Source organism: Salmo salar, chromosome ssa09 (assembly GCF_905237065.1).
Source record: "Salmo salar chromosome ssa09, Ssal_v3.1, whole genome shotgun sequence".
NCBI classification, from domain to species: Eukaryota; Metazoa; Chordata; class Actinopteri; order Salmoniformes; family Salmonidae; genus Salmo; species Salmo salar.
This window is the reverse complement of record NC_059450.1, coordinates 36,801,120-36,827,149: the sequence shown is the minus strand read 5'-3', so window position 1 is coordinate 36,827,149 and position 26,030 is coordinate 36,801,120. Positions and strand designations below refer to the sequence as shown.

Below are 26,030 nucleotides of genomic sequence, written 5' to 3'. Positions count from 1 at the left end.
GGCTCCATGCAAAATCTAACCTTGTGGGGTTGCAATGATCATGAGAATGGTGAGAAATCAGCCCAGAACTACACGGGAGGATCTTGTCAATGATCTCAAGGCAGCTGGGACCATAGTCACCAAGAAAACAATAGGTAACACACTACGCCGTGAAGGACTGAAATCCTGCAGCGCCCGCAAGGTCCCCCTGCTCAAGAATACATATACAGGCCCGTCTGAAGTCTGACAATGAACATCTGAATGACTCAGAGGACAACTGGTGAAAGTGTTGTGGTCAGATGAGACCAAAATGGAGCTCTTTGACATCAACTCAACTTGCCGTGTTTGGAGGAGGAGGAATGCCTATGACCCCAAGAACACCATCTCCACCGTCAAACATGGAGGTGGAAACATTATGCTTTGGGGGTGTTTTTCTGCTAAGGGGACAGGACAACTTCACTGCATCAAAGGGACGATGGACGCGGCCATGTACCGTCAAATCTTGGGTGAGAACCTCCTTCCCTCAGCCAGTTCATTGAAAATGGGTCGTGGATGGGTATTCCAGCATGACAATAACCCAAAACACACGGCCAAGGCAACAAAGGAGTGGCTCAAGAAGAAGCACATTAAGGTCCTGGAGTGGCCTAGCCAGTCTCCAGACCTTAATCCCATAGAGAATCTGTGGAGGGAGTTGAAGGTTCGAGGTGCCAAACGTCAGCCTCGAAACCTTAATGACTTGGAGAAGATCTGCAAAGAGGAGTGGGACAAAATTCCTCCTGAGATGTGTGCAAACCTGGTGGCCAAATACAAGAAACGTCTGACCTCTGTGCCACCAAGTACTAAGTCATGTTTTGCAGAGGGGTCAAATATTTATTTCCCTCATTAAAATGCAAATCAGTTTATAACATTTTTGACATGCGTTTTTCTGGATTTTTTTGTTTTTTGTATCTCACTGTTCAAATAAACCTACTATTAAAATGATAGACTGATAATTTCTTTGTAAGTGGGCAAATGTACAAAATCAGCAGGGGATCAAATACTTTTTCCCCCACTGTAGATAAATACATTGTTTATGTGTGCAGACTTTGCTAAATATGTGCTGGAGTTAGTGTGCGGTGTGAGTGTAACTTTCAGAGAATGTAGTCAGTTAGACGGACTGGTAATGAAGCGTTGTCTTTGTGTGTGGGAACTATTTTCTCTCTACCGTGGCGCTCTTCCTCTTTGTTTTGAGCAACATGCTCCCTGACTTGGAATGCGCGTGTCTACTTTTGGAGAAGTAAATCTATCTCTCTCTATTGACAGGCACCCGCGTTCCACAGGGGATCGCTTCTCCAAACTGGAGTACAGATCCTTAGCTTCAAACACAAATCCCTCCTCCCCTCCTCTCTCTATCCCCCTCCCCCTGTCCTCCCTCTCTCGCTCTATCCTCACTCTCTCCCTCTATCCTCCTTCTCTCCCTCTATTTTCTCCCTCTATCATCCCTCTATCCCAGGCCTGGGCAATTATTAGAAGATATTTTTGCCATCGCGGGCCAGAATCATATTACAGGACTATACATCATGTGTATGACTGTGTTGACAGATATATCTACTGTAAATCACGTACAGACATGCTACTTATTTTACCTTTTTAACACCCACAGAAATAAACCCACATCCATGTTCTCCTTTTGGTAGATATTTCCATTATTAAACATGTAAACAATAAACTACACGGTGGGAAAATTACACTGTGCATTCAGCACTATGGAGAGAACTCTTGTTAAAGGGTATGCACAAAAACACAAGAAAGAAAGAGTGCTCAACATTACATTTAAACTACTCAATCAGTGTGAGGAGTGAAGTCTCTGATGGGCATTGACTAGAGCAGTCTGACGTTGCTATGCACAGGATTGCTGCGAGGTGAGAGTCAGTAAGAGATGATCTGTGCCTTAACTTGATTTATATTTCATCACTGAAAATGTCTGTTTACATACATAAACTCAGCAAAAAAAGAAACGTCCTTTTTTCAGGACCCTGTCATTCAAAGATAATTCATAAAAATTCAAATAACTTCACAGATCTTCATTGTAAAGGGTTTAAGAAGGGACGTCTATCCACGCCTATCCCTTCTTATTGATAGGCGTCCCGTCAACGGGGCAGTTGTAAATCATGTAGCACCGTGTGTCATGATCGCAGATTTTAGAGAAACAACAAATGTCGGTACATATAATAGCTACTGTAAATTGGACAGTGAAGTTATATTAATGCAACTGGTGGCCACACCAGATACTGACTGTTACTTTTGATTTTGACCCCCCTTTGTTGAGGGACACATGATTCCATATCTGTTTGTCACATATCTGTGGAACTTGTTTAGTTTATGTCTGTCACGATTCCCACCGACGGTGGCGCCCCCTCCTGCTCGGGTGGCGCTCGGCGGTCGTCGTCACCGGCCTATTAGCTGCCACCGATTCCCTTTTGCTTTTCCCTTTTTTTATTTTGTGACACCTGTGGTCAATTAGCCATTAGAGGGGCTATTTAGTTTAGCTGGCCCGCTCCTGTTCGTGCGGGATTAATGATTGTTTCTTGTGAGACGGCTTGTGTTCGTGTCGACGTTGTTGGACGCCGTATGTATTTTCTCCCCTGTGTGTGGGAACATTTGTTTTTTTTGTGAGTGTATATTAAAAACACCACTACCCTGTGTTCGCTGCTTCCTGCGCCTCATTCCTCCTCCACAATTACCAAGCCGTAACAGAATCCCGCACCACGATAGAAGGCATGGAATCAGCGGGAGCAGCGGCCACTCCTCTGCCCTCGATGGAGGAACGTGTACTCCACCACACGACAGTCCTCCATCGCATCGGATCGGCAATGGACCAGATGATGGAGAGGATGGACAGATGGGAGAGAAGTGGTACCCTCTCTCCACCTCCACCTCCCCCGATACAGCCATCTTCGCCTCCCATGACGTCTGGCTCTGGCGCGCTTCGTCTGGCGCTCCCGAGGGAGTACGATGGGGCGGCGGCTGGGTGCCAGGGGTTTTTGCTCCAGCTTGAGCTGTACCTGGCCACCGTCAGACCTGCTCCCACGGGGGAGGAGAGCGTGAGTGCCCTCGTTTCCTGCCTGACGGGCCGAGCTCTGGAGTGGGCTAATGCGGTCTGGAACGGTCCAGACTCGGCGAGGGACCACTACCCGGAGTTCACCCGCCGTTTTCGGGCCGTGTTTGACCACCCTCCGGAAGGAAGAGCAGCGGGTGAACTGCTGTTCCACCTCAGGCAGGAGACGAGGAGTGCCCAGGACTTCGCGCTGGACTTCAGGACCTTGGCTGCTGGGGCGGGGTGGAACGACAGGGCCCTCATAGACCACTACCGCTGCAGTCTCCGGGCGGACGTCCGCAGGGAGCTGGCCTGTCGGGACACAGCTCTGTCCCTGGACGAACTGATAGATATGTCCATACGACTGGACAACTTGCTGGCTGCCCGCGGGCGTTCGGAGAGGGTCCTGCCCGTTCCACCCCCGTGCACCCCCGCCCCTACCCCTATGGAGGTAGGGGGGGCCGTGCCAAGGAACACCGGAGGAGGTGGCTCCTCCTGCACCAGCTGTGGTCGGAGAGGACACACGGCCGACCGGTGCCGGAGGAGCCAGTCTGGGAGTCGAGATGGTAGGCAGAACACTTCTCGGTCACCTCAGGTGAGTCAGCACCAGATTCACCCAGAACCCCCTGTTGGTCATGTGTTTTTACCTGTTTTGTTTACTAAATTTTTTCCCTCTTCCCAGCATAGGGCGCTAGTCGATTCAGGCGCAGCTGGGAATTTTATGGACCGTGGACTTGCCATTAAGCTGGGCATTCCGCGGGTGCCGATAGATTCCCCTTTCCCCGTGCACTCCCTAGATAGCCGACCATTAGGGTCAGGGCTAGTCAGGGAGTCTACGGTGCCACTGGACATGGTAACGCTGGGGAATCATAAGGAACGCATTCGTTTTTTCCTTATTGACTCGCCTGCGTTTCCGGTGGTGCTGGGGGTCCCCTGGCTGGCTGGTCACAATCCCCGTATTTCGTGGAAACAGGGGGTTCTCCAGGGGTGGTCAGAGGAGTGTTCAGGTAGGTGTCTAGGAGTTTCCATAGGTGCCACGTCGGTGGAGAGTCCAGACCAGGTGTCCACCGTGCGCATTCCCCCTGAATACCCCGATTTGGCGATCGCTTTTTGTAAAAAGAGGGCGACTAAATTACCACCTCATCGACAGGGGGATTGTGCGATAGATCTCCAGGTTAACGCTGCGCTTCCCAGGAGTCACGTGTACCCCTTGTCACAGGAGGAGACGGCGGCTATGGAGACATATGTCACGGAATCCCTGGGACAGGGGTACATTCGGCCCTCCATCTCACCCGCTTCCTCGAGTTTATTTTTTGTGAAGAAAAAGGAGGGAGGTCTGCGTCCGTGCATTGATTACCGAGGTCTAAACGCTATTACGGTGGGGTTTAGTTACCCACTACCTCTCATCGCTACGGCGGTGGAATCATTTCACGGAGCGCAGTTCTTCACAAAACTGGATCTCAGGAGCGCGTATAACCTGGTGCGTATCAAGAAGGGAGACGAGTGGAAAACCGCCTTTAGTACCACATCGGGCCATTATGAGTACCTCGTCATGCCGTATGGGTTGAAAAATGCTCCAGCCGTCTTTCAATCCTTTGTTGACGAGATTCTCAGGGACCTGCACGGGCAGGGCGTGATTGTATATATCGATGACATTCTGATATATTCCACCACCCGCTCCGCGCATGTGTCCCTGGTGCGCAAGGTGCTTGGTAGACTGCTGGAGCATGACCTATACGTTAAGGCTGAGAAGTGTGAGTTTTCCAAACGAGCCGTCTCCTTTCTGGGTTATCGCATTTCCACCACGGGGGTGGTGATGGAGTGTGACCGCGTTAAGGCCGTGCGTAATTGGCCGACTCCAACCACGGTGAAGGAGGTGCAGCGGTTTTTAGGCTTTGCCAATTACTACCGGAGGTTTATCCGGGGTTTTGGCCAGGTAGCGGCTCCCATTACCTCACTGCTGAAGGGGGGGCCGGTGCGTTTGCAATTGTCGACGGAGGCCGACGGAGCCTTCAAGAAATTGAAGACGCTGTTCACCGACGCACCCGTGTTGGTGCACCCGGACCCGTCTTTAGCGTTCGTAGTGGAGGTGGACGCATCCGAGGCTGGGGTGGGTGCCGTGCTATCACAGCGCTCGGGTGCGCCATTGAAACTCCGCCCCTGCGCTTTCTTTTCGAAGAAGCTCAGTTCGGCGGAGCGTAACTACGATGTGGGGGACAGGGAGTTGCTAGCAGTGGTTAAAGCTTTGAGGGTGTGGCGGCACTGGCTTGAGGGGGCTAAACACCCCTTTCTCATCTGGACCGACCACAGAAACCTGGAGTACATCCGGGCAGCGAGGAGACTGAATCCACGTCAGGCAAGGTGGGCCATGTTCTTCGCCCGGTTTAGGTTTACCATCTCCTATAGACCGGGTTCCCTAAATACTAAGGCCGACGCGCTGTCCCGTCTCTATGACACGGAGGACCGGCCCATCGATCCAACTCCCATCATTCCAGCGTCTAGGCTGGTGGCACCTGTGGTATGGGAGGTGGACGCGGACATCGAGCGGGCATTGGTGTTGGAACCTGCGCCTGCGCAGGTGCCCGTGGGGCGCATGTATGTGCCGCTCGGTGTTCGTGATCGTTTGATTCGGTGGGCGCACACCCTACCTACTGCGGGTCATCCTGGTGAGGCGAGGACAGTGGGGAGTCTAAGGGGGAAGTACTGGTGGCCCACCTTAGCTAAGGACGTGAGGTCCTATGTCTCTTCCTGTTCGGTGTGTGCCCAGAGTAAGGCTCCTAGGCATCTACCAAGAGGGAAGTTACAGCCCCTCCCCGTTCCACAACGACCATGGTCGCACCTGTCCATTGACTTCCTGACAGATCTTCCCCCCTCTCAGGGGAACACAGCGATTCTGGTGGTTGTGGATTGGTTCTCTAAGTCCTGCCGTCTCCTCCCATTGCCCGGTCTCCCTACGGCCCTGCAGACTGCGGAGGCCCTATTTACCCACGTCTTCCGGCACTACGGGGTGCTGGAGGACATTGTCTCTGATCGAGGTTCCCAGTTCACATCCAGGGTCTGGAGAGCGTTTATGGAGCGGCTGGGGGTCTCGGTCAGTTTGACCTCCGGTTATCACCCCGAGAGCAATGGGCAGGCGGAGAGGGTGAACCAGGAGGTGGGCAGGTTCCTGAGGTCGTATTGCCAGGACCGGCCAGGGGAGTAGGCGAGGTATATTCCCTGGGCTGAGTTAGCCCAGAACTCACTTCGCCACTCCTCTACTAACATATCACCCTTGCAGTGTGTGTTAGGTTACCAGCCGGTCCTGGCACCATGGCACCGGAGTCAGACCGAGGCTCCTGCGGTGGAGGACTGGGTCCAGCACTCCAAGGAGACCTGGAGAGCCGTCCAGGACTCACTAAAGGAGGCCAGTGCACGGCAGAAGAGGAGTGCTGACCGCCACCGCAGTCAGGCGCCCGTGTTCGCACCGGGAGACAGGGTCTGGCTCTCGACCCGGAACCTGCCCCTCCGCGTGCCCTGCCGGAAGCTGGGGCCGCAGTGTGTGGGGCCCTTCAAAGTCCTGAGGAGGATAAACGAGGTGTGTTATCGGTTGCAACTCCCTTCCTATTACCGTATTAACCCCTCGTTTCATGTGTCTCTCCTCAGGCCGGTGGTAGCTGGTCCCCTTCACGAAGATGAGGTGCCGGAGGTCCCTCCGCCCCCTCTGGACATCGGGGGGTCCCCGGCGTACAGCGTACGGGCCATTCTGGACTCACGACTCCGGGCGAGGGGCCTACAGTACCTCGTGGACTGGGAGGGGTACGGCCCGGAGGAGAGGTGCTGGGTGCCGGCGGCGGACGTCCTGGACCCAACTATGTTGAGGGAGTTCCACCACCTCCGTCCGGATCGCCCTGCGCCTCGCCCTCCGGGTCGACCTCGAGGCCGGTGTCGGCGCGCTGCGGGAGCCGCGCGTCAGGAGGGGGGTACTGTCACGATTCCCACCGACGGTGGCGCCCCCTCCTGCTCGGGTGGCGCTCGGCGGTCGTCGTCACCGGCCTATTAGCTGCCACCGATTCCCTTTTGCTTTTCCCTTTTTTTATTTTGTGACACCTGTGGTCAATTTGCCATTAGAGGGGCTATTTAGTTTAGCTGGCCCGCTCCTGTTCGTGCGGGATTAATGATTGTTTCTTGTGAGACGGCTTGTGTTCGTGTCGACGTTGTTGGACGCCGTATGTATTTTCTCCCCTGTGTGTGGGAACATTAGTTTTTTTTGTGAGTGTATATTAAAAACACCACTACCCTGTGTTCGCTGCTTCCTGCACCTCATTCCTCCTCCACAATTACCAAGCCGTAACAATGTCTCAGTTGTTGAATCTTGTTATGTTCATACAAATATTTGCACATGTTAGGTGTGCTGAAAATAGATGCAATTGACAGTGAGAGGACGTTTCTTTTATGCTGAGTGTAGGTTGACCCAAACAGTACAAACATCTTCTGAGCATGACTCCTAATCTTTGGAAAGTTTTGTTCATCGAGAGATGCATAGAACCTCATCAGGGACAAAGTTTTGAATAGTTCTCCAATCACTGCATCAGACTGAAGATCGATAAGCTAAATTTGCAGGTCGGTGGGAGTGTTATCCACATTGAAGGTGAAAGGAGAGGAAACAACAGCATGCTATTTTCCAACACTTTGAAATCCTGAAAACGATGAGAAAACTCACCATTCAAAGCACGGAGCAGTGATGTCTACTTCTCCTGCTGATCATCTGATAGGGAACATACTAGTAGTGTCGGAAGGGGGGTGAGATTGTTGGCTTCTACTTGGCGGGTCAGGAGGAGTAATTTTCCCTTGAAGGCTTTGACAAGGATGTACATCTGATGTGCATTCATGAGGGCCATGATGTCCACAGTGAAGGTAAAATCAGCCAACCATTCTTTATCTTGCAGTTGAGGGAAATCCACATATTGTCCTTTCATTTGCAAAAACTCAGCAATCTCCGACTTCAGGTCCCACACACTTTTAAGCACCTTCCCAAACTCAGCCATCTCACGTTTGTGTGGTAGGGGAGATATTGGTGGAAACCATTTTCCCAGGATGAGGACAGCAGGAGACTATTCCCATTGCAACCCAAAAGGGAGGGACTAGCTGTGTGGACAGTGGACAGTGGCTGTGGCTACAGAACAGCCAATGGAGAGTTGTTTTTAGAATACGGAGGAGGCGGCGTGGTTTATCTTTGTTCCAGACCTGCTGGAACCCTGACCTGTTCACCGGACGTGCTACCTGTCCCAGACCTGCTGTCCCAGACCTGCTGGAACCCTGACCTGTTCACCGGACGTGCTACCTGTCCCAGACCTGCTGTCCCAGACCTGCTGGAACCCTGACCTGTTCACCGGACGTGCTACCTGTCCCAGACCTGCTGTTTTCAACTCTCTAGAGACAGCAGGAGCGGTAGAGATACTCTCAAAGATCGGCTATGAAAAAGCCAACTGACACTTACTCTTGTGTTACTGACTTGTTGCACCCTCGACAGCTACTATGATTATTATTTTTTGACCATGCTGGTCATTTATGAACATTTGAACATCTTGGCCATGTGCTGTTATAATCCCCACCCGGCACAGCCAGGACTGGCCACCCCTCATAGCCTGGTTCCTCTCTAGGTTTCTTCCTAGGTTTTGGCCTTTCTAGGGAGTTTTTCTCTAGCCACCGTGCTTCTACACCGGCATTGCTTGCTGTTTGGGGTTTTAGGCTGGGTTTCTGTACAGCACTTTGAGATATCAGCTGATGTAAGAAGGGCTATATAAATCAATTTGATTTGATTTGATATGTCTCTTCCAACAGTGAGACAAGCTGCCTGTGGTTTAAAGATTTTGCTCTTATGAAGTTTACTGTATCCACAGCATGGCTCATTTTCAGAACACATTTACAGAGCACCTCCTAATGAATAATTATTTTCTGATCTGGGTTCAGCAACTTGATCTATCCTTTTCAAAAGGCCAACGTTTTTTTCCTGTCAAGTTTGGGCACCCATCAGTGGTCCCACTGGATAACGTTTCAAAACTCAGTCCCAGCTCTGCCACACTTATTAACCTCCTCCAATAAATATTTCCCTGTGGTTGTGCTCTTTATTGACTGCACTGAAGCAAGCTCCTCTGTAATTTCAAAGTCTGGGGTTATGCCTCGTAAGAATATCAACAACTGCGCTGTGTCACGTGCATCACTGCTCTTATCCAGGGCCAAGGAGAAATAGGTGAAATCCTTTACCTTGTCTTTCAACTGTTGTTCCATATTCTCTGTGATGTCCTCAACATGCCGTGTCACTGTTCGTCTTGACATGGAAACATTTTCAAACAGCTCTTTCTTTCAAACAGCTCTGCTGCAAAGTGTTGCAGCAGAGTCAAATGAAACATTATTTTATGAATTCGCCATCAGTCAATGGCGTGCTATGTTTAGCAATTTTGTGGGACAGTATATAGCTAGCTCTCTCAATTCCGTCGTTTGCTAAATGCAGTTTTGTGAAAAGTCCTTGCTGCTTTTGCAACTCAGAAAGCAACTCTTTCGATGCACTTGCCCTCTGCTCAGAAGACATATTCCTATATCTCTCTGCATAGCCTTGGTTTCTCAAACGATTGCGTCGCCTGGTTCACCAACTACTTCTCTGACAGAGTTCAGTGTGTCAAATCAGAGGGCCTGCCGTCCGGACCTCTGGCAGTCTCTATGGGGGTACCACAGGGTTCAATTCTTGGGCCAACTCTTTTCTCTGTATACATCAATGATGTCGCTCTTGCTGCTGGTGAATCTCTGATCCACCTCTACGCAGACAACACCATTCTGTATACTTCTGGCCCTTTCAATTTCCGATTTCAAAAAGGCTTTACAGCGAAAGCAAAACATTAGATTATGTCAGCAGAGTACCCAGCCAGAAATAATCAGACACCCATTTTTCAAGCTAGCATATAATGTCACAAAAAACAAAACCACAGCTAAATGCAGCACTAACCTTTGATGATCTTCATCAGATGACAACCCTAGGACATTATGTTATACAATGCATGCATGTTTTGTTCAATCAAGTTCATATTTATATCAAAAACCAGCTTTTTTACATTAGCATGTGACGTTCAGAACTAGCATATCCCCCGCAAACATCCGGTGAATTTACTAAATTACTCACGATAAACGTTCACAAAAAACATAACAATTATTTTAAGAATTATAGATACAGAACTCCTCTATGCACTCGATATGTCCGATTTTAAAATGGCTTTTCGGTGAAAGCACATTTTGCAATATTCTCAGTAGATAGCCCAGCCATCACGGCTAGCCATTTAGACACCGACCAAGTTTAGCCCTGACCAAACTCCGATTTACTATTACAAAAGTTTGATTACCTTTGTTGTCTTCGTCAGAATGCACTCCCAGGACTGCTACTTCAATAACAAATGTTGGTTTGGTCCAAAATAATCCATCGTTATATCCAAATAGCGGCGTTTTGTTCATGCGTTCCAGTCACTATCCGAAGTGTAAATAAGGGTCACGAGCATGGCGCAATTCGTGACAAAAGATTTCTAAATATTCCATTACCGTACTTCGAAGCATGTCAACCGCTGTTTAAAATCAATTTTTATGCCATTTTTCTCGTAAAAAGCGATCATATTCCGACCGGGAATCTGCGTTTAGGTAAAAAGACGAAAGAAAACATAGCATGGGGTCGACGCGGGCACGCGCCTGAGTCTCACAGTACTGTATCCAGCCACTACCCAAACGCGCTACTTTTTTTCAACCAGAGCCTGCAAAGCCATGATTCAGCTTTTGCCGCCTTCTGAGAGCCCATGGGAGCCGTAGGAAGTGTCACATAACAGCAGAGATCCTCTGTAATGGCTAGAGATAATCAAGAAGGGCAAGAAATTGTCAGACAGGGCACTTCCTGCATGGAATCTTCTCAGGTTTTGGCCTGCCAAATGAGTTCTGTTATACTCACAGACACCATTCAAACAGTTTTAGAAACTTTGGAGTGTTTTCTATCCAAAGCTAATAATTATATGCATATTCTAGTTTCTGGGCAGGAGTAATAATCAGATTAAATCGGGTACGTTTTTTATCCGGCTGTGAAAATACTGCCCCCTAGCCATAACAGGTTAACAACCCTCCAGACGAGCTTCAATGCCATTCAACTCTCCTTCCGTGGTCTCCAACTGCTCCTAAACACAAGTAAAACTAAATGCATGCTCTTCAACCGATCGCTGCCTGCACCTGCCCGCCTGTCCAGCATCACTTCTCTGGACGGTTCTAACTTAGAATTTGTGGACAACTACAAATACCCAGGTGTCTGGTTAGACTGTAAACTCTCCTTCCAGACTCACATCAATCATCTCCAATCCAAAGTTAAATCTAGAATTGTCTTCCTATTTCGCAACAAAGCATCCTTCACTCATGCTGCCAAACATACCCTCGTAAAACTGACCATCCTACCAATCCTCGACTTCGACGATGTCATTTACAAAATAGCCTCCAATACCCTACTCAACAAGCTGGATGCAGTCTATCACAGTGCCATCGGTTTTGTCACCAAAGCCCCATATACTACCCACCACTGCGACCTGTACGCTCTCGTTGGCTGGCCTTCGCTTCATAATCGTCGCCAAACACATTGGCTCCAGGTCATCTACAAGACCCTGCTAGGTAAAGTCCCCCCTTATCTCCGCTCACTGGTCACCATAGCAGCACCCACCTGTAGAACGCGCTCCACAGGTATATCTCTCTGGTCACCCCTAAAGCCAACTCCTCCTTTGGTCATCTCTCCTTCCAGTTCTCTGCTGCCAATGACTGGAACGAACTACAAAAATCTCTGAAACTGGAAACACTTATCTCCCTCACTAGCTTTAAGCACCAGCTATCAGAGCAGCTCCCTGATCACTGCACCTGTACATAGCCCATCTATAATTTAGCCCAAACTACTACCTCTTCCCCTACTGTATTTATTTATTTAATTTATTTTGCTCCTTTGCACCATATTATTTATATTTTAACTTTGAACTTTCTTCAAACTACAAATCTACCATTCCAGTGTTTTACTTGCTATACTTGATTTACTTTGCCACCATGGCCTTTTTTGCCTTTACCTCCCTTATCTCACATCATTTGCTCACATTGTATATAGTCTTATTTTTTTCTACTGCATCGTTGATTGTATGTTGTTTTACTCCATGTGTAACTCTGTGTTTTTGTATGTTGTCGAACTGCTTTGCTTTATCTTGGCCAGGTCGCAATTGTAAATGAGAACTTGTTCTCAACTTGCCTACCTGGTTAAATAAAGGTGAAATAAATAAAAATAATAAAAATTCTTTGTCTGGAAGTGTCGGGACAAGTTGTAGTCTTTCAAGACAGCGATGCTCCCTTTGCACAATAAGCACACAGTTTTCCCTGATACCTCAATAAAGAAATATTTCGATGTCCACTCTTGCTGGAACACCCTACATTCATTGTCTACTTTCATTTTCTTAGAAATCTTTGAAAAACTCTCCTTAAAAAACTTTTTGCGCAATTTCTAGCTAGCTACTATTTGTAACTGTGACGTGTGTGTCAGCCTGTCAGTCACTGTCTGTCCTCGTGCAGTTGTTATTTATACGTGCCTTCAAAATCAATGTCCCACAAGCAGTGGGAGTTAAATCATTACACAAAGGTGAGTATTCATTGGGCTTTTAATTTGAATAACAAATATGTTTTTCAAAACTTTACTATCGCAAATTCTTTATGTGATCTGAGCATAATTCCGCGGGCTGTCAGGTCGCGGGCCGCATAAGCCCCCGGGCCGGCCTTTTTTATTTATTTCACCTTTATTTAACCAGGTAGGCCAGTTGAGAACAAGTTCTCATTTACAACTGCGACCTGGCCAAGATAAAGCAAAGCAGTGCGACACAAACAATAACACAGAGTTACACATGAAATAAACAAATATAAAAGTCTATATACCGTGTGTGCAAATGAAGTAAGATTAGGGAGGTAAGGCAATAAATAGGCCGTAGTGGAGAAATAATTACAATTTACCAAATAAATACTGGAGTGATAGATGTGCAGAAGACGAATATGCAAGTAGGTGATACTGGGGTGCAAAGGAGCAAAAAAATTATAATAACAATATGGGGATGAGGTAGTTGGATGGACTATGTACAGGTGGGCAATGTACAGGTGCAATGATCTGTAAGCTGCTCTGATAGCTGATGCTTAAAGTTAGTGAGGGAGTAATGAGTCTCCAGCTTCAGTGATTTTTTGCAATTTGTTCCAGTCATTGGCAGCAGAGAACTGGAAGGAAAGGCGGCCAAAGGAGGAATTGGCTTTGGGGGTGACCAGTGAAATATACCTGCTGGAGCGCATGCTACAGGTGGGTGCTGCTATGGTGACCAGTGAGCTGAGATAAGGCAGGGCTTTACCGAGCAAAGACTTATAGATGACCTGGAGCCAGTGGGTTTGGTGACGAGTATGAAGCGATGGCCAGCCAACGAGAGCATACAGGTCGCAGTGTTGGGTAGTAAATGGGGCTAATGGTGACGAAACGGATGGCACTGTGATAGATTGCATCCAATTTGCTGAGTAGAGTGTTGGAGGCTATTTTGTAAATGACATCGCCAAAGTTAAGGATCGGTAGGATAGTCAGTTTTACGAGGGTATGTTTGGCAGCATGAGTGAAGGATGCTTTGTTGCGAAATAGGAAGCCGATTTTAGATTTAATTTTGGATTGGAGATGCTTAATATGAGTCTGGAAGGAGAGTTTACAGTCTAACCAGACACCTCGGTATTTGTAGTTGTCCACATATTCTAAGTCAGAACCGTCCAGAGTAGTGATGCTAGGCGGGCAGGCAGGTGCAGGCAGCAATCGGTTGAAGAGCATGCACTTAGTTTTACTTGCATTTAAGAGCAGTTGGAGACCACGGAAGGAGAGTTGTATGGCATTGAAGCTTGTCTGGAGGTTAGTTAACACAGTGTCCAAAGAAGGGCCAGAAGTATAGAGAATGGTGTCGTCTGCGTAGAGGTGGATCACAGACTCACCAGCAGTAAGAGCGACATCATTGATGTAAACAGAGAAAAGAGTCGGCCTGAGAATTGAACCCTGTGGCACCCCCATAGAGACTGCCAGAGGTCCGGGCAACATGTGTGTGGGGTGGGATCGAAAGAGCTATCTAAGGCATTTTGAGCGGGACTGAGGGCTCTACAGTGAAATAAAGCAATACAAACTAGCTAAGACAGCAGTAGACAAGGCATATTGACGTTAGAGAGAGGCATAAAGCAATCACAGGTGTGTTGATCAGGAGAGCTAAGACAACAACCCAGGCCTGCTCTTTGCCCAGGCCTGCTCTATCTTCTCCCTCTATCCTCCCTCTCTCCTTCTATCTTCTCCCTCTATCCTCCCCCACCTCCCTCTATCCTGCCTCTCTTTCTCTATCCTCCCTCTCTCCCGCTCTCCCTCTATCCACCCCCTATCCTTCCTCTCTCCCCTTATACTCTCCCTCTATCCTCCTCCTCCTCCCTCTATCCTCCCACTCTCCCTCTATCCTCTCCCTCTATCCTCCCCCTCCTCCCTCTATCCAACCCCTTCTTTCTCTATCCTTTTACTTTTTATTTAACCTTTATTTAACTAGGCAAGTCAGTTAAGAACATATTCTTATTTACAATGACGGACTACATTGGCCAAACCCGGACGACGCTGGGCCGCCCTATGGGACTCCCAATCACGGCCGGTTGTGATACTGCCGAGAGAGGAGAGAGGAGGCAGAGAAGAGGTGGGGGAGAGAGAGGTGAGGTTGGGGAGAGAAAGGTGAGGTGGGGGAGAGAGAGGTGAGGTTGGGGAGAGAGAGGAGGCACAGAAGAGGTGGGTGAGAGCAGAGGTGAGGTGGTACACAAACAAACACACACACACACAAGCCAACCCTGCCAACAATTCCCTCCCTGCAGCTTTTGACCCCTCCAGGAGGATCATCCATCCAGAAACACCCATCTGTGCCTGTCTCTCCAAAGAGAGGAGAGGGGTGTGCGTGTGTGTGTGTGCGTGTGTGCATGTGTGTGTGTGTGTGTGTGTGTGTATGTATTAGAGAGAGCAGCATAACCAGCACAGTCCTGAGCTCTGAGAATAGAATACACTGCATGTATGATACTTGGCCCATACATTCCACACACACACACACACACACACACACACACACACACACACACACACACTCTGTTAGATGAGGTGCCAGTCCCCAGCTGCAGTCAGAAAAGCCATCCCAGCTGTGCCTCTGGAGCTGGGTCACCTGATCCATGTCCTCACCTTTGGCCTCTTTTCCTGTCACTGATGACCAATGAGAGTAGAGGCAATCCCCCCAGGCCCCTCCCCCCTAGAGTAAGTGAGGATTTGTCGCAATGCTCTGATTCCAGTATGACTTGGACTTCCTATTCTGACTTTCTACTTTTCTTGACTTTCTCAAATATTAAAGTAGTACCACACTGTTTGATGACAACGTTGTTGGCTCGTGAATCATACTATAAAGGAAATAATCCCACATGCCTCACACACAACAGTAGCTTGGTAAGCGTAAGCCCTTTATTGATTGCAATACAACACAATCAATCGATGTTCAACTAGGATATTTGATTTATTCAGTACCGTACAGTACAGTACGTAGAGTAGAGTACAGTAGAGTGTATTGTATAATAAAGCAAACAGACGTAACCTCAGTATAGCCTAACTATAGGATAATTAATGAATAGCCCACAGCTGTAATAGCCTGCTATCGTACACACACACACACACACACACACACACACACACACACACACACACACACACACATACATTGAAAGGCTTAGTTTCTTTGATGTGGATTAGTGAGCTAATAGAATGGTCTACTGTGGCTACAGGAGGACTGGTGAGTGGTAGACCAGGCAGCATGTCTCTGAACATTGGCCTGTAGAAATACATGGATATAGAGAGGCTGGGAGAAAATACTAGGGATGCCCTTAGTGGAGAAGCCTATCTATGCTGCTATACATCTAGGACAGATTTCCAAAACTCAGACTACAGATGTAGGATCTTAATTTGAGCCAGTTTGCTACAGCAGGACAATAATCCTGCAGCAACAGGAAATGTGAATTATTGTGTGTATTATAATGAATGGATATTTTTGTAGTGTTTGATATATTTTTTTTTTAGAAGATCAAGTCTGACATTTCAAAGTGGAAATTACAAACAGTAGAAGCCTTTTTAAAACTCCTGCTATGCAGGAAAATTCTCAGCAACTAAACTGACCAAATTAAGATCCTACATCTGTAAACCTTTTCCTAGACTAAAAAACACTTTCATTTGAGATATCTGCCTCTAATCTAGAGGTAGTGATGAAACCAATTCATTACCCTGAATGTACATTTAAGCGATGCGTTGATTGTTGCATTTCTCAGGGAAGTCCACGGGTCGATTGGTTATCTATCTGTTTCACAGGAGGTTGGTCTCACCTTAAGTACCACCAACAGGCTTGTGGTAATGGAGCGGAATAAGTGGAATGGTATCAAATACAGACTCATGGTTTCCATGTGTTTGATGCCATTCCATTTGCTCCATTCCATTATTATGAGCCGTTCTCCCCTTAGCAGCGTCCTGTGATCTGTTTTCTATCCTGAGGTCGGATTGGTTGCCTGTTACACGTTATGGTCTCAGAAGCCAGGATAATTAGGATTGATTTCTGAGAAAGCTACATTTCTACTGCCTCCCTTCCAGCTAAAGCTCTCTGTTGAAGTATTGAAACCAGCGCTGCTGAGCCAGCTGCTGCCGAGCCAGCTGCTGCCGAGCCAGCTGCTGCCGAGGTGTGTTGTGTTTATTTGTTCCATATGAGGCTCTTTTAATAAACAAAGACACATCTCTGGTCTCTCTCCTTCACCTCTCAATTTGTGTTGTTGTGCTTGGGGTGTGTGTGTGTGTGTGTGTGTGTGTGTGTGTGTGTGTGTGTGTGTGTGTGTGTGTGTGTGTGTGTGTGTGTGTGTGTGTGTGTGTGTGTGTGTGTGTGTGTGTGTGTGTGTGTGTGTGTGTGTGTGTGTGTGTGTGTGTGTTTCGACTCCCTAACCCAATTCCCTTGGACCTCAATGAGCCTGCATTATAGATTCCTTTGTTTTTGTAGGTAAGGCACGGAATTATACGGTAGCGCTCGCTGCTCTGGGGGAAATTAGAGTTGGGATAGCAGAAGATTGTGAGCGCAATTTGTTTTTGGAAGCTTGCATGTTTTTCAGGGAAAAAGCCACGTTGAAAAGAAAATGTGCAATTATTGATCGGCAAAGTCATTTAGAGTGGTGTGGTTTAGATAGGAAGCATTAAATGTAAACTTAGAACCATTTTCCTGATAATGGAAGTTGAAATGAATCTCTGCGACTAGATCCACCAGCCAAGGTCATTTCAGAGCACCCTGCTGCGGCATTTCTTGGTTGCTCGAACTGAGTGTGTGTGTGTTTTGTGTTCGTTGTTTGCCTGCCTGTGATTGTGTGGGTGGGCCTTTGTGAGTGTGTGTGTGTGTGTGTGTGTTTTGCATTCGTTGTTTGCCTGCCTGTGATTGTGTGGGTGGGCCTTTGTGAGTGTGAGGGTGTGTGCTTGTGGGCCTGTGTGTGTGTGTGTTTCTTCATACATGCGTGTGTGCGCGTGCTTGTGTGTGCATGCTTGCATACGTTTATGTGCATGTGTGCGTTTGAGCATGTGTGTGTGTGTGTGTGCATCATTCATTGGGGATAGAGTCTTGCTTAATGGGCTCCAATTACATCTGATGCTTCCATCCATCCTGGGCCTGGCCCTGTCTCCACGGCAGCAGGAGAGTGTGGGTGTCACTGCTCTAAGCCGTCACCATGGATTATGGGATGGATGTGCAGCCAGGGAGGGTCTGGAGCTGAATACACACACACATGCACGCAAAGGGTGGCTACTTTGAAGAATCTATAATATAAAATATATTTAGATTTGTTTAACACTTTTTTGGTTACTACGTGATTCCATATGTGTAATTTAATAGTTTTGATGTCGTCACTTCTGCAATATAGAAAATAGTAAAAATAAAGAAAAGCCCTTGAATGAGTAGGTGTGTCCAAACTTTTGACTGGTACTGAATATTATTTAGTATATGTAAAGACAAGATTAAATTGAGAATAGTCTGATGGGTGAGAATATTGTCACTTGTGAATGATGCCCAGTGTGTGCAGTCTAAGGCAAGAAAAAGTGCATGCCTTTTCTTTTCCCAATCATAGTCACATGTATCATGTAGCCTAGCCCATAGGCCTATATGTTTTGATCAGGTGGCATAATAACTCCAATTGTAGCCCATAGGCCTATATGTTTTGATCAGGTGGTATAATAACTCCAATTGTAGCCCATAGGGCTATATGTTTTGATCAGGTGGCATAATAACTCCAATTGTAGCCCATAGGCCTATATGTTTTGATCAGGTGGCATAATAACTCCAATTGTAGCCCATAGGCCTATATGTTTTGATCAGGTAGTATAATAACTCCAATTGTAGCCCATAGGGCTAAATGTTTTGATCAGGTGGCATAATAACTCTAATTGTAGCCTATAGGCCTTGGACCCCTGGAACACAGTTAGAGAGCACATAGACTACAGAGCCTAGTAAAACACGTTCTATTTAGAAGAGGATCCCAGCTTTATCCTGCTGCTGTATTTATTGCTGAGTTCATCTCAATATTAGGAAGGTGTTCCTAATGTTTTGTACACTCAGTGTAGTTTTTAATTTTAATTTTACCTTTATTTAACTAGGCAAGTCAGTTAAGAACAAATTCTTATTTTCAATGACGGCCTAGGAACAGTGGGTTAACTGCTTTGTTCAGGGGCAGAACGACAGATTTTTACCTTGGCAAGTTATATGTAAGACTAGATTAAATTGAGAATAGTCTGATGAGTGAGAATATTATCAAGTCCTTTCAAAGAGTGAATGAGAGACTGAAGAAGTGTGTGCAGCCTGCGCAAGAAACAGAACAGAGCTCATGCCTTTCATGCAACATTTTTCAAATCATCATTAGAGTCGCATCATATAGCCTTAGAATGTACAAAAAATCGAAACATATAGCCTGATGTTTTTATCACAACTAAAGTTGAATAAATAACTCTAAATGAAGCAAGTAGAAGGACCTGTTTCTTTGTCAACCGCTCAACACAGAATAGCCGCATGTGCGCGCTCCCTCGGAAATCATTTGGAGAAAATATCATTTTTATTTTATTCAGCTATGTTCAATTGTGTTCTTCTTAATATAAAATAATATACAAATAATGCCTCGGGAATTATGATCAAATCTCATCTGCTAAATTAACTAGTGTAGCCCACAGCCAGATGGCATAGCCCCATCAGGACAGCTCAGAATATGCTTTTCTGTTCTTCTGACATAAGCTAGATTGTCTTCATATCATGTTTCTTTAGACCTGTCGAAAATAAATCATGGATTTATTGTGATGGTTATAGGTTATATTAAATGGATTTATTCGTTTTTTTAAATGTAGATGTTCCTAAGGTCTGCATCAGGGGCTGGTAGGATGTGCGTGGAAGCCAGGAGATGCTAAATGTGTTTATGTTAATTAATGGTCAATTACCGTGAGACGAGCAGTTATTTGCATGACAATCACTGACTGACAAAAATTCATGACCGCCACAGCCCTACCTAACACACACACACACACACACACACACACACACACACACACACACACACACACACACACACACTCCTGGCTTGATAAATAACCTTGAAGGAAATGACAAATGACTCAAGTCTTAAAGCTTTGTTCTCGCTGACTAAATCATGGTGGGTAATATCGTTTTCTTTCCTCATTCTTTTTTTATAGGAAGAAGTTGTTCTCTGAAGTCCCAAGTGAGGATTCTGTGAGGCTTCTAAAAAAGGTAAGCTCCTTTAGGATGGAGGATACTTTCAGGGTATGGGATGGTTGGACTAAGACGGATGTTTGATAAGAAGTTAAAGGACAGATCATAATTTGGGCCAGTGGAGGCTTCTGAGAGGAGGATGGCTCATAATAATGGCTGGAACGGAGTAAATGGAATGGCATCAAACTATGTGTTGGATGTATTTGATACCATTCCACTTATTCCGCTCCAGCCGTTACCACGAGCCCGTCCTCCCCAATTAAGGTGCCACCAACCTCCTGTGACAAACTTTATGGTTGTTTATAAACTTCCTGTGTGTGTTTGTGACCATATAAAATCTGGGTTTTCTTATTGGGCTGCACAGTAGTTTATAAAATTGTACTGGCTGTGTGACATTTGTGTATTGAGCAGGCTTGGATGGGCGGAACTGAGATAAACTGGGGTGAACTGAACTGATTGTAGCCGGGCTGGGCAGAAGTCGCCTTTGCTGTCACTGCTGTGTTGTCCTGTCCTGACCAATATTACTCTAGGTTAGGTAGTGCCCTCACTAATGAGCAGCATTGCTGTGACCACAAGGAGGGAGGGAGGGAGACAGACAGACAGACAGACAGACAGACAGACAGACAGACAGACAGACAGACAGACAGACAGACAGACAGACAGACAGACAGACAGACAGACAGACAGACAGACAGACAGACAGACAGACAGACAGACAGACAGACAGACAGACAGACAGACAGACAGCATCACTCCTAGCCAGTCAGAAACAGAAACGGACTATTGTACCAAGTCAAGCAGAAAGATTTAGAAAGAGAAACAGGCAGCAGCCTAAATGCAGCTCATCTTTCAGGCATCTTTCACTGAGCCAACTGGAGAATGACTGCAGCAGCAGCAGCAACAACACACACACACCATCCCCGTCCCCATAGACACACCATTATATCAACACTCACACCCCATCCCCGTCCCCATAGACACACCATTATAACAACACTCACACCCCATCCCCGTCCCCATAGACACACAATTATATCAACACTCACACCCCATCCCCGTCCCCATAGACACACCATTATATCAACACTCACAGCCCATCCCCGTCCCCATAGACACACCATTATATCAACACTCACACCCCATCCCCGTCCCCATAGACACACCATTATATCAACACTCACAGCCCATCCCCGTCCCCATAGACACACCATTATATCAACACTCACACCCCATCCCCATAGACACACCATTATATCAACACTCACACCCCATCCCCGTCCCCATAGACACAACATTATATCAACACTCACACCCCATCCCCGTTCCCATAGACACACCATTATATCAACACTCACACCCCATCCCCGTCCCCATAGACACACCATTATATCAACACTCACACCCCATCCCCGTCCCCATAGACACACCATTATATCAACACTCACACCCCATCCCCATAGACACACCATTATATCAACACTCACACCCCATCCCCGTCCCCATAGACACACCATTATATCAACACTCACACCCCATCCCCGTCCCCATAGACACACCATTATATCAACACTCACACCCCATCCCCGTCCCCATAGACACACCATTATATCAACACTCACACCCCATCCCCGTCCCCATAGACACACCATTATAACAACACTCACACCCCATCCCCGTCCCCATAGACACACCATTATATCAACACTCACACCCCATCCCCGTCCCCATAGACACACCATTATAACAACACTCACACCCCATCCCCGTCCCCATAGACACACCATTATATCAACACTCACACGCCATCCCCGTCCCCATAGACACACCATTATATCAACACTCACACCCCATCCCCGTCCCCATAGACACACCATTATATAAACACTCACACCCCATCCCCATCCCCATAGACACACCATTATAACAACACTCACACCCCATCCCCATAGACACACCATTATATCAACACTCACACCCCATCCCCGTCCCCATAGACACACCATTATATCAACACTCACACCCCATCCCCGTCCCCATAGACACACCATTATATCAACACTCACACCCCATCCCCATAGACACACCATTATATCAACACACACACCCCATCCCGTCCCCATAGACACACCATTATAACAACCCTCACACCCCATCCCCGTCCCCATAGACACACCATTATATCAACACTCACACCCCATCCCCGTCCCCATAGACACACCATTATATCAACACTCACACCCCATCCCCATCCCCATAGACACACCATTATATCAACACTCACACCCCATCCCCGTCCCCATAGACACACCATTATATCAACACTCACACACCATCCCCGTCCCATAGACACACCATTATATCAACACTCACACCCCATCCCCGTCCCCATAGACACACCATTATAACAACACTCACACACCATCCCCGTCCCCATAGACACACCATTATATCAACACTCACACCCCATCCCCATAGACACACCATTATATCAACACTCACACCCCATCCCCGTCCCCATAGACACAACATTATATCAACACTCACACCCCATCCCCGTTCCCATAGACACACCATTATATCAACACTCACACGCCATCCCCGTCCCCATAGACACACCATTATATCAACACTCACACCCCATCCCCGTCCCCATAGACACACCATTATAACAACACTCACACCCCATCCCCGTCCCCATAGACACACCATTATATCAACACTCACACCCCATCCCCGTCCCCATAGACACACCATTATATCAACACTCACACCCCATCCCCGTCCCCATAGACACACCATTATATCAACACTCACACCCCATCCCCGTCCCCATAGACACACCATTATATCAACACTCACACCCCATCCCCGTCCCCATAGACACACCATTATATCAACACTCACACCCCATCCCCGTCCCCATAGACGCACCATTATATCAACACTCACACCCCATCCCCGTCCCCATAGACACACCATTATATCAACACTCACACCCCATCCCCGTCCCCATAGACACACCATTATATCAACACTCACACCCCATCCCCGTCCCCATAGACACACCATTATATCAACACTCACACCCCATCCCTGTCCCCATAGACACACCATTATATCAGCACTCACACCCCATCCCCGTCCCCGTAGACACACCATTATATCAACACTCACACCCCATCCCCATAGACACACCATTATATAAACACTCACACCCCATCCCCGTCCCCATAGACACACCATTATATCAACACTCACACCCCATCCCCGTCCCCATAGACACACCATTATATCAACACTCACACCCCATCCCCATAGACACACCATTATATCAACACTCACACCCCATCCCCGTCCCCATAGACACAACATTATATCAACACTCACACCCCATCCCCGTTCCCATAGACACACCATTATATCAACACTCACACGCCATCCCCGTCCCCATAGACACACCATTATATCAACACTCACACCCCATCCCCGTCCCCATAGACACACCATTATAACAACACTCACACCCCATCCCCGTCCCCATAGACACACCATTATATCAACACTCACACCCCATCCCCGTCCCCATAGACACACCATTATATCAACACTCACACCCCATCCCCGTCCCCATAGACACACCATTATATCAACACTCACACCCCATCCCCGTCCCCATAGACACACCATTATAACAACACTCACACCCCATCCCCGTCCCCATAGACACACCATTATATCAACACTCACACCCCATCCCCGTCCCCATAGACGCACCATTATATCAACACTCACACCCAATCCCCGTCCCCATAGACACACCATTATATCAACACTCACACCCCATCCCCGTCCCCATAGACACACCATTATATCAACACTCACACCCCATCCCCGTCCCCATAGACACACCATTATATCAACACTCACACCCCATCCCTGTCCCCATAGACACACCATTATATCAGCACTCACACCCCATCCCCGTCCCCGTAGACACACCATTATATCAACACTCACACCCCATCCCCATAGACACACCATTATATAAACACTCACACCCCATCCCCGTCCCCATAGACACACCATTATATCAACACTCACACCCCCGTCCCCATAGACACACCATTATATCAACACTCACACCCCATCCCCGTCCCCATAGACACACCATTATATCAACACTCACACCCCATCCCCGTCCCCATAGACACACCATTATATCAACACTCACACCCCATCCCCGTCCCCATAGACACACCATTATAACAACACTCACACCCCATCCCTGTCCCCATAGACACACCATTATATCAACACTCACTCCCCGTCCCCATGGACACACCATTATATCAACACTCACACCCCATCCCCTTCCCCATAGACACACCATTATATCAACACTCACACCCCATCCCCATCCCCATAGACACACCATTATAACAACACTCACACCCCATCCCCGTCCCCATAGACACACCATTATATCAACACTCACACCCCGTCCCCGTCCCCATAGACACACCATTATATCAAGACTCACACCCCCTCTCCGTCCCCATAGACACACCATTATATCAACACTCACACCCCATCCCCGTCCCCATAGACACACCATTATATCAACACTCACACCCCATCCCTGTCCCCATAGACACACCATTATATCAATACTCACACCCCATCCCCATAGACACACCATTATATCAACACACACACCCCATCCCGTCCCCAGAGACACACCATTATAACAACCCTCACACCCCATCCCCATCCCCATAGACACACCATTATATCAACACTCACACCCCATCCCCGTCCCCATAGACACACCATTATATCAACACTTACACCCCATCCCCGTCCCCATAGACACACCATTATATCAACACTCACACCCCATCCCCGTTCCCATAGACACACCATTATATCAACACTCACACCCCATCCCCGTCCCCATAGACACACCATTATATCAACACTCACACCCCATCCCCGTCCCCATAGACACACCATTATATCAACACTCACACGCCATCCCCGTCCCCATAGACACACCATTATATCAACACTCACACGCCATCCCCGTCCCCATAGACACACCATTATAACAACACTCACACCCCATCCCCTTTCCCATGGACACACCATTATATCAACACTCACACGCCATCCCCGTCCCCATAGACACACCATTATATCCACACTCACACGCCATCCCCGTCCCCATAGACACACCATTATATCAACACTCACACGCCATCTCCGTCCCCATAGACACACCATTATATCAACACTCACACCCCATCCCCGTCCCCATAGACACACCATTATATCAACAGTCACACCCCATCCCCGTCCCCATAGACACACCATTATGTCAACACTCACACCCCATCCCCGTCCCCATAGACACACCATTATATCAACACTCACACCCCATCCCCGTCCCCATAGACACACCATTATAACAACACTCACACCTCATCCCCGTCCCCATAGACACACCATTATATCAACACTCACACCCCATCCCCGTCCCCATAGACACACCATTATATCAACACTCACACCCCATCCCCGTCCCCATAGACACACCATTATATCAACACTCACACCCCATCCCCGTCCCCATAGACACACCATTATATCAACACTCACACCCCATCCCCGTCCCCATAGACACACCATTATATCAACACTCACACCCCATCCCCGTCCCCATAGACACACCATTATATCAACACTCACACCCCATCCCCGTCCCCATAGACACACCATTATAACAACACTCACACCCCATCCCCGTCCCCATAGACACACCATTATATCAACACTCACTCCCCGTCCCCATAGACACACCATTATATCAACACTCACACCCCATCCCCTTCCCCATAGACACACCATTATATCAACACTCACACCCCATCCCCATCCCCGTAGACACACCATTATAACAACACTCACACCCCATCCCCGTCCCCATAGACACACCATTATATCAACACTCACACCCCGTCCCCGTCCCCATAGACACACCATTATATCAAGACTCACACCCCGTCCCCGTCCCCATAGACACACCATTATATCAACACTCA

General features: G+C 47.7%; 1 protein-coding gene across 1 annotated transcript in view; it reads left to right on the top strand.

Annotated features, from left to right (window-relative positions):
• Nucleotides 1-26,030, top strand: part of fut8a (fucosyltransferase 8a (alpha (1,6) fucosyltransferase)) — a 191,706-nt gene that overhangs the window by 43,436 nt on the left and 122,240 nt on the right. The window contains 1 exon segment of the mRNA XM_045723619.1: nucleotides 19,893-19,947. The gene's annotated coding sequence lies outside the window, so the exon portion shown is untranslated.